Source organism: Haliotis asinina, chromosome 4, assembly GCF_037392515.1.
Source record: "Haliotis asinina isolate JCU_RB_2024 chromosome 4, JCU_Hal_asi_v2, whole genome shotgun sequence".
NCBI lineage: Eukaryota > Metazoa > Mollusca > Gastropoda > Lepetellida > Haliotidae > Haliotis > Haliotis asinina.
The window spans coordinates 38,888,662-38,903,597 of record NC_090283.1 but is presented as its reverse complement, the minus strand read 5'-3'; the positions used below and the strand labels follow the sequence as shown (position 1 = coordinate 38,903,597).

At 41.4% G+C, this 14,936-nt stretch overlaps 1 protein-coding gene across 2 annotated transcripts in view; it reads right to left on the bottom strand.

Moving 5' to 3' along the window:
* LOC137282475 (uncharacterized) overlaps positions 1–14,936 on the bottom strand; it is a 50,070-nt gene that overhangs the window by 18,797 nt on the left and 16,337 nt on the right. Inside the window, exon 1 of one of the 2 annotated variants that reach the window (XM_067814230.1) lies at positions 4,992–5,021. The exons of the other annotated variant lie outside the window; for it this stretch is intronic. The gene's annotated coding sequence lies outside the window, so the exon portion shown is untranslated. Of the gene's footprint in view, positions 1–4,991; positions 5,022–14,936 lie in introns of those variants that run through there. 2 annotated transcript variants of the gene reach the window in all.

The following is a 14,936-nucleotide window of genomic DNA, read 5'->3' as shown; positions in this document are numbered from 1 at the left end:
GGTATGCAGTTTGACTAGAGGTAGATAGAGGTAGAAGTGACAGGTGTTTCGTTTGGATGAGAGGTATATAAAGGTAGGAGTGACAGGTATGCTGTGGGAAGAGAGGTAGATATGTGACATGTGTATAGTGAGAGGAGAGCTGGAAATAGGTAAAAGTGACAGGTCTGCATCAGGAGGAGAGGTAGATATAGGTAGAAGTGATTGGTGTGTCGTTGGAGGAGAGGTATATAAAATCAGAAGTGACAGGTGTCCAGTGGGAGGAGAGGTAGATACAAGCAGAAGTGAGAGGTGTTATAGTGGGTGGAGAGCTGGATAAAGGTAGGAGTGACAGGTGTGTAGTGGCATTAACAGTAGATGAAGGTAGAAGTGACAGGTGTGCAGTGGGAGGAGAGGTAGAAACAGGTAGAAATGGCAGGTGTGTAGTTGGAAGAGGTATATAAAAGCAGAAGTGACAGGTGTTCAGTAGGAGGAGAGGAGTATACAGGTAGAAGTGAATGGTGTTATAGTGGGAGGAGAGGTATATAAAGGTAGGAGTGGCAGGTATGCAGTGGAAGGAGAGGTAGATATGTGATAGGATTGTAGTGGGAGGAAAGCTGGATACAGGTAGGAGTGACAGGTGTGTAGTTGCAGGAACAGTAGATGCAGGTAGAAGTGACAGGTATACAGTGGGATGAGAGGGAGACACAGGTAGAAGTGACAGGTGTGTAGTTGGAGGAGAGCTGGATAGAGGTAGGAGTGACAGGTGTGTAGTTGCAGGAACAGTAGATGCAGGTAGAAGTGACAGGTATACAGTGGGATGAGAGGGAGATACAGGTAGAAGTGACAGGTGTGTAGTTGGAGGAGAGGTATATAAAAGTAGAACTGACGGGGTACAGTGGGAGGAGAGGTAGATACAGGTAGGAGTGAGAAGTGTTATAGTGGGAGGAGAGGTATATAAAGGTAGAAGTTACAGGTGTGTTGTTGTAGGAGAGGTATTTAAAGGTAGGAGTGACAGATATGCAGTGGGAGGAGAGGTAGATATGTGACAGATGTGTAGTGGGTGTATATCTAATTACAGGTAGGAGTGACAGGTGTGTAGTGGCAGAAACAGTAGATGAAGGTAGAAGTGACAGGTATGCGGTGGGAGGAGAGGTAGATAGAGGTAGAAGTGACAGGTTTGTAGTTGGAGGTGAGGTATATAAAGGTAGAAGTGACAGGTGTGCAGTTGTATGAGAGGTATATAAAGGTAGGAGTGACAAATATGCAGTTGAAGTAGAGATAGATATGTGATAGGTGTGTAGTAGGAATAGAGCTGGATACAGGTAGGAGTGACAGGCTTGTAGTGGCAGGTACAGTAGATGTAGGTAGAAGTGACAGATTTGCATTGGTAGGAGAGGTAGATACAGGTAGAAATGACAGGTGTGTAGTTGGAAGAGGTATATGAAAGCAGAAGTTTGAGGTGTACAGCGGGAGGAGAGGAAGATACAGGTGGAAGTGAATGGTATCATAGTGGGAGGAGAGGTATATAAAGGTAGGAGTGGCAGGTATGCAGTGGTAGGAGAGGTAGATGTGTTATGGGTGTGTAGTGGTAGGAGAGCTTGACACAGGTAGGAGTGACAGGTATGTAGTGGCAGAAACAGTAGATGCAGGTAAAAGTGACAGGTATGCAGTGGGAGGAGAGGGAGATACAGGTAGAAGTGACAGGTATGTAGTTGGAGGAGAGGTATATAAAAGTAGGAGTGACAGGTATGCAGTGGTAGGAAAGGTGGATATGTGACAGGTTTGTAGTGGGAGGAGAGATGGATACAGGTAGGAGTGAGAGGTGTGTAGTGGATGGATGAGTAGATGAAGGTAGAAGTGACAGGTATGTTGGGGGAGGAGAGGTAGATACAGGTAGAAGTGAGAGGTGTTATAGTGGGAGGAGAGCTGAATACAGGTAGGAGTGAGAGGTGTGTAGTGGCATTAACAGTAGATGAAGGTAGAAGTGACAGATATGCAGTGGGAGGAGAGGTAGATACAGGTAGAAATGGCAGGTTTGTAGTTGGAAGAGGTATATAAAAGCAGAATTGACAGGGGTGCAGTGGGAGGAGAGGTAGATACATGTAGGAGTGAGAGGTGTTATTGTGGGAGGAGAGGTATGTAAAAGTAGAAGTGACAGGTGTGTAGTTGTAGGAGAGGTATTTAAAGGTAGGAGTGACAGGTATGCGGTGGGAGGAGAGGTAGATATAGGTAGAAGTGACAGGTGTGTAGTTGGAGGAGAGGTATATAAAAGCAGACGTGACGGGTTGGATTGGGAAGAGAGGTAGATACAGATAGAAGTGAGTGATGTTATAGTGGTAGGAGAGGTATATAAAGGTAGAAGTGACAGGTATGCAGTGGCAGGAGAGGTAGATATGAGACAGGTGTGTAGTGGGAATAGAGCTGGATACAGGTAGGAGTGACAAGTGTGTAGTGGCAGAAACATGAGCTGGAGGTAGAAGTGACAGGTATGCAGTGGGAGGAGAGGTAGATACAGGTAGAAGTGACAGGTATGTAGTTGGAGGAGAGGTATATAAAAGCAGAAGTGACGGGGTGCAGTGGGAGGAGAGGTAGATACAGGTGGAGTGAGAGGTGTTATAGTTGGAGGAGAGGTATATAAAGGTAGAAGTGGCAGGTATGCAGTGAGAGGAGATGTAGATATGTGAGAGGTGTGTTCTGGGAGGAGAGCTGGATACTGGTAGGAGTGACAGCTGTGTAATTGTAGGAGAGATAACACAGGTAAGGTGTGCATTGGGAGGACGGGTGGCTACAGGTAGGAGTTACCAACGTGTAGTGGGAAAATACGTTTCCAGGTAGATGTGATAAGTGTTTAATAGGAGGTGAAGTGGATACAGGCAGGAGTGACTTTGTTTGTGTTGGGATTATAGGTGGAGAAGCGCGTACCTGAATGAGAGAAAGATGGGTTATAGAAGGGAGAGATTTGTATCTCAACAGGAAGGATGGGTACATGTAGGAGAAACCGCTGTGGTTAAGGTGGGCGACGAGGAGAGGGACGGATGGAGAGATAAAAAGAGACACAGGATCTCATGTCGCTTGTACTTCACCCACTTCACCTACTTCATAAACTGCATAACACACGTCTACTTGATCTGCGTCTCCCACACCCTGAGCTACCTTCCAGTGATATACACACCTGAATATCCAGTCCCCGAATGCATAGGCCTGTCTCAGTGATCCCAAGTATAATTAACTCTTTACAATAGCCAGTCCTACATATCGACAACGCCTCGTTTGTGCACAACAATCGACGACAGTGCACACTTCAAGGCAGACTGCAGTCACGTCACAAATAATATGTTCCTGGTTGATCTCCCTGAAGAAACGCATTCTGTTGGACTATGCTATGTGTCAGTTTGCATATTTCTTAGCTCTAACGATGCAAGATGAACTTGTGTTTAAGCACAAAAAGGGTAGAACGAATGAATTCTGAAGTGACGATAAAATAAGGTTTAAGTGTTTGCTTTTCGTTCGATTGTGAAAACTTCACTCATGGTCAACGTAGGTATCATCTGATCCACTACGCTTGCGTATGTACTTATTTGAGTTTTGTTTTTAGGATATTTCAGCTTTATTCACATTTGTCGAGACAAAGCAGAACACACCTATGTGGAGGTTTGGCTTCCTTGTAATAAAAACAGGAGAGTCATCTTAATTGCAGAAAATTCTGCCACGATACTAAACATTACCAGTTCAAAGTGAACTATTTAATGATATGTCCAATGTCCGCTATCCTCCCGACTCCCCTTATTCTGCCCCAAACCATACACTACTTACCCCATCAGCGCCTCTCACACCCTGAGCTTCCTAACTAATCTATCCACCTGTATCTCCTATTTCTTCCACACCCTGAGTTTCCTAAATCACTTATCCACCCGAATCTGATTCCGTTTGTTCTAACCCACTAGGCTCTACTTACCTTACCTACGTCTCCCACACCAAGAGTTGCCAAAATACTTAATCCTATCTCCTGATTGTTTTACCCCACCATACACGACTTACTCGATCTGCGTCTCGCACACCCTCAACTTCCTAAATAACTGACCTACCCGTATGTCCTATTTGTTTTAATCTATTATGCAGTACTTACACTACCTGCGTAACGTACACTCTAAATTAGTACTTCCTGACTAATTTATCCACCATTATCTGTCTCTATACGCTCAACCCCACCATACACTACTCTTTCTACTTGCGTTTCCCACTCCGAGTGTAACCAAATAGCACAAATTATATGTCTGCCGCGTCTCCTTCTTCTTTCACTGATTCTGATTAAACCCCACACACTAGTTATCCCCCCACCCCTACTACTACTACCACTACTACTACTACTACCACTACTACTACTACTACTACTACTACTACTACTACTACACACGAGGCTATGAACAGCACGGAATTATCTCGGCCTTTCTCTTCCTGACACACCACTTTCACCACTAACAACACCCGTTTGTTGATTTCTATACTCGACTACAGACCGTCGCTTAACGTTTGTTTCTCTCACTGATTTCTAGCATAGATAGACCTCTAAGCATAGCCTGTCCTACATGTCGGGTACATGGTTATAGTAACGCCCACCTTCAAGAATTGTTATGGATAACTTTGTATATTTCAAGGTCGACTGAGGTCTCGTCATGACAAGTATGTTCCTGGTTGATCTTTAAAGATATGGAATCTGCCTAAACATAATATGTGCTAGTTGATGTCATGTTGCACTCTGACTCAGTTAAGCATTGTTATTCATGTTTTGAAAATTTGATATGTTCGTATTGTGAACACTCAGTAAGTAAATGGGTCCGAAGTAGGCGTAAAAGTATAAGGTTTAAATGCTTCCTCGAAGTTTGATTGTGGAAACTTAAACAATAACCAATTTGTATATATGCTGTACCATGTCCTCGTAGGTACTTCTCACACTTACAAGTTAAACCATCTCTATCAAGACAACTTACTCAGATGGTGCAGGGCCCACTTACCTGGAGGTTTGGCTTCCTTGTTATTATGTCATTTCCGGGTCACAGGTTCAAAGGCACGTTGTACGACAGTCGGACTGTTAAAACGTCTCTCACATTACACATAGCACTGCGTACAGGTAGGAAACAATGCTGTAGAGTGTGTTACACTGAGATGTACATTTAGCAGTATCACAATTATCTCATGACTGGTGTTTGTGTTGTCCATTGAACTGAGGTATACGCTGAGCTGTATTACAGCTGTGTAATGACGGGTCCATGTCTTAAATGTGACACTGCGATCTACATTCAGCTGTATTACAGCTGCATCACAACTGGTCCATGTGTTGCCCGTTACACGTACAGCTGTGTGATGACTGGGGGTCGTGTTATCCATTACCCTGAGACCTACATTTAACTGTATTACAGCTGTGTCGTGACGGGACCATGTATTGTCCGTTACACTACGTGAGATCTACATTTAGCTGTATTACAGCTGTATAATCACTGGTCCATGTGTTGTCCGTTACGCTGAGATCTGCATTTAGCAGTGTCACAGCTCTGCGATGACTGGTCCAAGGAGATCTACATTTAGCAGTATCACAGCAATATCATGGTAGATCAATGTGTTGTCTGTACACTGCGATTTATAGAAGCAGTGTATATTAAATCTGTAAAGTGATGTTATGTGGAAAGGTCTATCTATTCTAACCCGAAATACCCACTGTGATTTCCTTTATCTATATACAAAGTCTATTGCATAATTTCCTTTCATAAACAAATGTCTAAACGTGTGCTGAAAAAATGTTTTTTGTTGAATTTTATTGACAGTGTGCAAAGATTCATGGCATACATTTTCCTTAAATCTCTGTCTGGTATGAGAAGTAATTCCATGACATGTTGTCGTTAGCAACTGGTATTAAGTGTACAGTGTAAAAGCCTTGCTTTCCTTTAATATCTATCTACAATGGGCAATAGATTCATGACACGTGTTCTTGTAAAGTTCTCATCTGTGTAAATGAGATAAAATTTGACATCACATCGGGAAGTTTTGAGCCATAGTCTTCTATTGAAGGTGTATAATACATCAGTGATTTATGTTCTCTCTAAACTGCTTACAATAGATCCATGAAGCTTACTTACTTCAGATCTCTGTCTAAAGTGTACAATACAACCATGATATATATTTTCCTTAAATCTCTCTCTCTACAGTGCACGACAGATCCATGATACATGTTTTCATTAGATTTCTCTCTCCCTATGATGTACAATAAATTCATGAGACTCTTTTCCTTAGATCTTTGTCTACAGTGTATAATAGATCCATAAAATATGTTTCCTTAGATCCATGTCTATAGGGTACAGTAGATCCATGACACAATTTCCTTTGATCTCTGTCTACAGTGTGCAGTAGATCCATGACGCATATTTACTCTACATTTCTGTATGTAATGCACAGTAAGAACGCGACACACGTTTACTTTTGTAATGTACAACAGATCCACGACACATGTATACTTCACATCTCTGCCTGTAATGTTTCTGGGTATCATGAGGTGTAGCTGTATGTTAGCATCTGATGGGGATATGTTTCTGAGGCCATAAGGAGTAGGTGTATGTTAGCATCTAATGGATATGTGTTTCCAGGTGTGTGCTACAAATTATCATATACTCTTCATAAAAGCAGGGGAACCTGGACACTGAAGTCTGGTAGAAAGAAAACCCATTGAGGAACGTTACAATGACGTTGACCTTGTGTATGCAGCATCATCTCACGTTATCACCACATGCAAACACAATGCATGGTAAGCACGTGCACAATGCAGCAGCCTTCGACTTGTGCATGGGGTGTCATCATGAATCTTGACGTTTTTCAGGGAGGTCGATAAATCACTGTAGATCATTTCTTCCGATATTTTTCTTGCATCTGTGCTGGGTCAGGGTTTTTAGGGTTCACTCACACACTACTGACTGAAAATCAGTCACAGTTCACAAAACATCCATTATTAATCTATCCAAATTGATTCAGTCCAACAAATCTCCCACTTTTGAAAATCGTACAATGAAAGTACAGTTCCCCTACATTTTTGAAAAGTATATGTCTTCTTGCAATCATTGCAACACTGCAGGTGTTCATTTTATCGAATACGAAATATTAGTGAACACAAAAAAATCCTTTAGTATGAACATGTGAAATCCAGGCAATCACACCAATCACTTGAACTGGTCGGGCCACCCTCTGTCTGACTCTGCATTCTGTGCCTACGCTACCGGAGGCTTCCATGACATCACCAAGATCATCCTCTCTGGCCGGGGACTGAAGGAGGCAACAGTGACATCAGGACATTATGATTTGCTTCTATGGTATCAGCACATATTGTGTTATACTATTTTGACATCATGACATGGTGCATTTTATTATTAAGATATCAGCACAGTTCCATGTCCTATTTGAATAACTTTATGCATGGTTTCCACAGCTGAATACTTTCTGTTGATGTTCTCCCAGTATTTCCATCCAACATATTGACTCTGTGTAGTGTTTGCACAAAAGTAAAGTGCCATTTGAATGGAAACAATATCGAATCAATTTCGTTATTTTATCAATATTCCAGCAATATCAGGGAACACCAGAAATGGGCGTCACACATTGTGTCCATGTGGGGATTCAAACCCGGGTCTCCGCCGATGATTTACCCATAGGGCTACACCGCTCCTCTATTTTGAAGAAGGTTGTACGCTGTGATTTATTCTGCTCACTATTCTCAACAAATATGTTCCCCCTTGTCTTTACTGCTGTTCGTCCTTTCAGTTTTTTATGGGCATGCTTCTTAAATAAGTCCCTTTTTACAGATACCTAAAGTACTTTATCTGTTGCCGTATTTTATCTTACCAAAACTGAATGTACGAATGCTAGTACAGGAAAATGTGAAACCATTGGCGGATGATCTCTGGACAGAACATCAAAGACATATTCAGATATAAAGACATTAAACAAGTTGCCTAGTGAGTGAACAAACTGCAACAAACAGGCACCACTGCTGATCGGTCAAGGTCAGGTCGAGCACGTGTAATGTCACAGGTGTAGGGTCATTACAAGTCAATAGTTTTTAGAATGTTTTTCCGTCATATAATTGTACTTGTGTGACTTTTAAACCATGTAAATGAAAAGATAGATTGTTACTGACAGTCGTCGTAGATTAAAGAGACCAAATTGACGGACGCCTCTGCGGAAGAATATTCTCGCGTTCAAATCTTCAGAGTGAGTTTGGGAGCATTTTCAGTACCATCACATCTGACTCCTTGCAGTGGCCATTGCATGGCATTGTTTCGAAAGAAAGGAAACAGTACTTTAATTACCTTAAACCATTTGTTACACTTCCACATGCCAACACATATGACAATATATCGGAATATGCAAATTGTGGCAATACCCAACCTTAGCTACAGGAACAAGAAATGGGCTGCTTAGTGGTCGATCGTCGGCACAACACATCTGAAACCGACAGCTCACCCTCGTGTTCGACGACCACACTGGAATCATTTTGACGCCATTTCATCGACGTCAGCTTTTGCAGTGGGTCCGACGACACCTCCGATGATCTCAGGCAGAGGGGAATCGAGTTGTCATCAGTGGCGAATCAAGATATACCCTCAGATTCACTGTAAAGAAATCAGTTCTGTTGTGATACACACTTTTCAAGACTGATAACCTATAACTTTAATGCTGACTGTCCAGTAGCCAAACCTTTACATCAAAAGACAGCTGTTCATATCCAAAATATTTGCACAATTCGATGCATGATCCTAATGCATTTCACATTCTATATGTTTTGCAGTTGGTTCGCCCACGTTTGTGGAGAAATTCGTCTTGGATGTAACCAAATGTATATACACGACATATAGTCAGTTCTGTAAGTCAGTCTGAAGTTTTGATGAATAGTATATTATTTAACATATGATTGTGAAGTTTTATTATTGGCTCATTATATTATTGGCAGATCTTTTAATCTGTGTTTGGTTTGTTGACAAATGAACATTCCTTAATTGCTTTGAATTGTCCACCTTGTGGCCATTATGAAACATGACACGAATTCACAACATACGCTCTACAATTGTAAACCACTCTTGGATTAAATGCTTACATTTGTCAGGACAAATGCCATGATGCTACAACTAACTGCACCTGTAATGAGTTAATTGAGCATCAAATGCACGCCGTATATACTAGAGTAGGGTTGTATCCTAGAACATGGCTGACATTGTAAGAGTAGTAATAGTTGTACTGTATAAAGTTTAGTTGTTGATGGGTCCGGGTTTTAGGTGGTACTTGCTTTCCAAAGAATTTGGTAAACAAGCAACACTTTGCTTCTATTAATACCTCACAATCTAGGAAAAAAAACGAAACTCATAACCCTAAATCTGTTGCTGAAACGTTGTACTTTCAAAGATGTATAACTCGTCCACAAATAGACTTTAGTGCATCGAATACAACATCAGTTTAAAGGAAGGTAATGTTTACACAAGCAAGTGGATACAGTCATATAAAAGGGACTTTGAGCGCGATGGTGACGACGTAGCACGACCCCGACGTCGGGGTTCCTGGCTCTCAGACCAATCTCTTTTGCTGTCCCGTGGCAGTACGACCGCGCAACTGTAGTACCCGGATGTGCCGATCTTGAGCTGCAGTGGTAACTCGAGGTCTGCCTGTATGAGGACGGTCATTTGTTATGCCTGTTTGGTTGCAACGAGCTGCAAGCCATGATATCTTGCTTAGACTAACATTCAGACGCCTGGCAACAAAATACTGGTAATCTTAATCATGTATGTTTACAATGGCGATGTTCCGTGTCACAGAGTCAAGACGTGACGTAGTGATTTAATCTCTTGAAACTCAAGAGGTTTATTGCCAGACAGTGAATATTCTTTGATGCACAATTTCAACTGGAAGGTTATTTCTGCTGCTTTGTAGCGATGAACTTCTCATCCCTAAAAGAAATCACATCAAAATCAACATTTTCATGCAAAATCGACTTTTTACTTGTGCATTTGTGTAAAATCATGTTATCACCACTTGTGTTACCTATTTTGACAATTGTCTGAACACTATATGTAATTGTCTGAACACTATTCATAGATTTATAACAATAAAATCGTTGGGTGGCGTGGCTGTGAAAGTCCAAACACTTAATGCAAAACAAAAAATTAAATTATATGTGTGCATTGTACCTGGACACGATCTGTGAGCTTACAGATACGTTTCCTTAATTGTATACATGTGTGGGTGTAGAAAAAATATCAAGTCATGTCTCAGAGATGAATGGATCCTAATATGTTGTTATTGACAATGTTGGTCGCTGGGGGTCTTCCATATAACACAGTTTGGAGGGTGTGACCATTTACATACATGTTTTAGGTTGTGCTTTAACAAGTTGAAATATATTTTATACACTTTTTAGTTTTAGGGAAGGTGGGGTAATATACTGGTTACTGCGTTCGCTCGTCACGCAGCAGAACTAAACTGGATTCCCTACATGGGTACGATGCTTGAAACACGCTTCTGGTGTGCCCCACCGTGATATTGCTGGAATATTGTCGAAAGTGGAGCAAAACTAAACTCACTGACTCACTAACTCACTCTAGTTTGTGACCGTCTGATATACTGTCAGACTACGCACCAACCGTGCATAGTTAAAAATGGATATATGCATTGGAAGTTTATACACACATGTAACAGGGCAGGGAACATTGAAGACTGCATCTTGTTCAGTTACAGCTAAAAGAAACAGTATACAATACCGCTATGCAGTTCCAAATGTGGATATTTGCTGTAGGTTTATGCTTGAATATTACTGTTACACGTCGATTATTATTACATGGTAAAGAACCTTAACGTCAGCTTCTGTTGTTTTCAGCTGTATGTTTTTCAAGTCCAGCTACAAACTTATTATTTCAGAACACACGTAGTTCATCAGCCTCCAGTGATCTTTTGGGTGGCCTAATGGTTAAGGCGTTCTTTCGTCACACCGAAAACCCTGGTTCGATTCCCCACATGGATACAATATGCGAAAGCCAAATCTTGTGTCCCCCGAGGTGATAGTGTTAGAATTTAGTTAAAAGCGGCTTAAAACCACACCCACTCGCTCAGCATCGACCTTCAAATCTGTTTAAGTAAAAGAAATGATTTAACATATGCTCTTTATAGATGACTCCCTCTGAGAGTGTGGGTTCGAATCCTGGAAAGGAATAGGTTTGCTACTCATAAAATGTACCCCCAAATATACCATAATTTTGATTTTACCACTAGTTCAGAACTATCAAGTGCTCAGAAATGCTTAAAAACAATGCTACAAGCTTATTTCACCTTCTGTTCCCTTGTCCGCAAACGGCGAGATATCTGGTCAGAAAAAAGTGATTTGTGACCCTCGAAGTCTGAGATTTCTAACTTATTTAATCTGTGTGGATTTGAAACACTTCTTACTAACAACAAAACCCAGTTAATTAGAGAAACAAAGGATTCCGTGAACTTGATTGTGTTTCGGAACATGTGTCTCACCAAGTACATGAGGACATTCTGTGTCCGCTTCAATCACTTTCACCACATGTCTTCACTAACATCAAATGTGGCGTGTGTGGATTCACAACTACAATAATTTCATTACAACTGTTCATGTGGGGATTTAAATCATTTATATTGCAGAGTGGAAACCAAATGCGGGAATAAACTCATGATTTGAAACAACTTTTGATAAATGTGTGGATTCAGTTATTTGTTGTGCCATTTCCCCGACATGTATGAAATGTATGATAAACTGGTCAACTACTGCAGAATAATAATCATAACAATAGTCATGTGTGCATGGAAAATGTTTGTAACATCCCACAGAATCCAGTCAAGTAGAAAAACAACACATTTAGCTGACCTCGTTACAACAACACATACACAGACAACTTATACGTACGCCTCAATCACTACAAATACATTTGACAGTTTAAATAAATAAATCACACTAACATGTTTACACAATGTCATATTTATTTTATTGTCTAATTCAAGGCGTCATAGATAAGTGACTTCTTGGTGTCAGTCATGGTGATATCTGCCCCACTTATCACCTTCATGTTGACTGTGTAGTCATCTGGCAGCCCAGCAAGAAACACGGGAAGAAGAGACTCCCTCCACTCAACATCCAACTTGGCTAAAACAACCTCTCTGTCCATGTCGATGAAGGAGAGTCTCTCCCTCCCCACATCCAGCACAACGCCATACTGGAGGGTGGCCTGTGTGTCGAGTGTGTTAGACATTGTTACATTGTTACTGTAACACTTCCCCTCCTCCCCCTACGGCCACACCCTGGACTCCGATGTGTGACTCCCTACACTGACACACCAGGAGCGGCGCTGTAGATAAACATTCATCTTACTGTCCACCTGCCTCTCCTCCACCACGCCCACCACAGGACAAGGAGCCACCCTCCACTCACCACACCCACTCTAGAGTGTGTCTCCCAGTACTGTGGGGTGTGTGAGGCAGGGGTGACAGTAGTGGGGGATGGAGGAATCGGGATGGGGATGGTGACACATGTACCCTGATATTTTCCGTTAAAAACACAAAATTGTATTATCTCCTTATTATATATGGGAAAACTCATTATTTAGGCATTTTAACTTATTATGCATAAATGCTCTTTAAGTATAGTCTCCAAGGGGCAATATTTTACAAGTTACTTTTTCATGCATCAAAGTATTGACATAAGATTCTTTTAACGTCGATAGCGGCCACCTTATTAAGGAAAGGCAACTACGGCCCTGAATTGATTCTCAATCTCAAATCCCAGGGGATTATACAACTTTTTGCAGTTATTAGGTGCACCAAGTTACTGCGGTTTTCACATCCACATCAGGTACCCATTTACAGCTGGGTGGATTGGGGTACATAGTCACAGTACTTTGTACAAATATACTGCCGTTGCTGTACCCCGCAAGTAGACGTTTTCATGTGGCCACCATCTTGTCATTTACTGACGCATTGGTGGGTTCTTTTAAGTGCACAGGTTTTTGTACTCTACACTAGGGGTTGTGACAACACTGGAAGAGTCTGCAAACAAGGTTGTTACAGCCGGTCACAAGTGGACTCCTTCGTGACACCTCAAGCTCTCTGGATCTTTATCCTTGGAGATTGTACCCCACGTACCCTCACACCCATTACTTCCTGACACCTCAAGCTCTCTGTACCTTTATCCTTGGACATGGTATACCTCGCACCCTCCAACCCCATACCTCCTGACACCTCAAGCTCCTCTGGATCTTTAACCTTGGAGATGGTACACCTCGCACCCTCAAACCCCAGGGTCCAATGCTTTAATGAGTCTAAATCCAATGCCTTACCATGCAATCAGAAGATGGTAAACACACACGCATTATAACCATTCCCATGTCTTTGATAAGAAAATGTCCGACACTAAAATTGGGCTCCCAATGGATTTCAGTGATACAGAAAGCGTTCAGTTTGAAAGTATTTCAGCAGCGTCCTGTACAACATCCCACATAGCAGTGTCAACGTGGTGCCTGTTCCTGCTTCCAGTAGGTTTTACTCCCCGCATCTGTAAGTATTTCAGGAATAAAGAACAAAACCAACACTACTTACAGACATGAACAAATAAAGAGCAAGTTACATGTTCAGGACTTGGGGGTATTCCATCTTAGCATACCATTTCCACGACACATCTGGGTCTATTTAATAGTGAAGATTTACACAAAATGTGACAGCTGTCTTGTAATGATAGTATGAAGGATCCCTGTCCATAATGTGTACACATATCACAATACCAGGATAACATATTGTACAAAACCCGAATGTTGATTACCAAGCTATGTATTTGCTAAGGTCGTTAACTTGTGACCATTCGTTAATATTTTCTATTTAAATCATAAGGATGTTTGGGAATGTGTTTCTGATATATATCAGAATAACTATGTATCCATTCTGATAACATAGCAGGAGAAAAATAGATGTAAACAGTAGTGTTTTTAATTTTGTTATTTTCTATTTTATAAATGTTTTCAAGGTAATGAAAAATAACCTTACCAAACTGTGGCAGTGGTGTTGAAACGTTGACAGCCTCCGGGGACTTCACCTTGAAACGAGATGAAATAATTCAGTGTCGTGTTCTTAGATTCACATTGGCATGTTTCAGCTCTAATATACAGGCTCAGTTTACAGACAATGCGAACATTATAATATGTACATCGTGAAATGTTGATGTTACTCACCTAATCAACAACGCATGCCTACAGACTAATAAGTACTTACCTGCTTGCGTGCGTCCTTCGGGTCAGTTAAATGGAACTCGGCGATCTGTGTACCTCTGTCTGTAAGATAACCTACAGCTGTTCATTAATCCAGCCTTTTATGTCATGATAACCAGCTAATGCTTCCTCAACTGATTTAAATGTTTCACTGAATTATTGTTATTGGAAATATCTAAATACAGCGTCCATATGCCATCTTAAGGTGGCATTATGTAATAGGAAAATGTAAAACAATGTTTCAAACTTTGTTCATTTTTGACAAAGTTTTATCGGTGTTACTGTAATTATTAAGACGTTTTCTTAAAGTAAGAAGTAAGCACCTGTAAGTGTGTGCTTATCAGATGTTGAAACATGTCCATTGACAGATCCAAAAGCAGAAATGTCGGATGTCAGTTTATCTACCCCCCTCGTGTTGAATTTGGCTGCAGGTGTCCTGTGCCTCACTGGTGGAAGTTGCGTCTTCGTTTTGTCTTGTATTGAACTCTCCAGTGTGAGAAAGTCCGAGTTTGAAGCATATTTGAGAACGGTGTTGATGTAGTCTGAGATCCACTTGCATCGTGTACTCTCACCTTCAGAGGTAACTTGTTTGGTGTGCAGATTTGACAGTTCCTGCTTCGTCTGATTCTCAAGTTCGATGATCAGTTCCTTCTGAAAGCG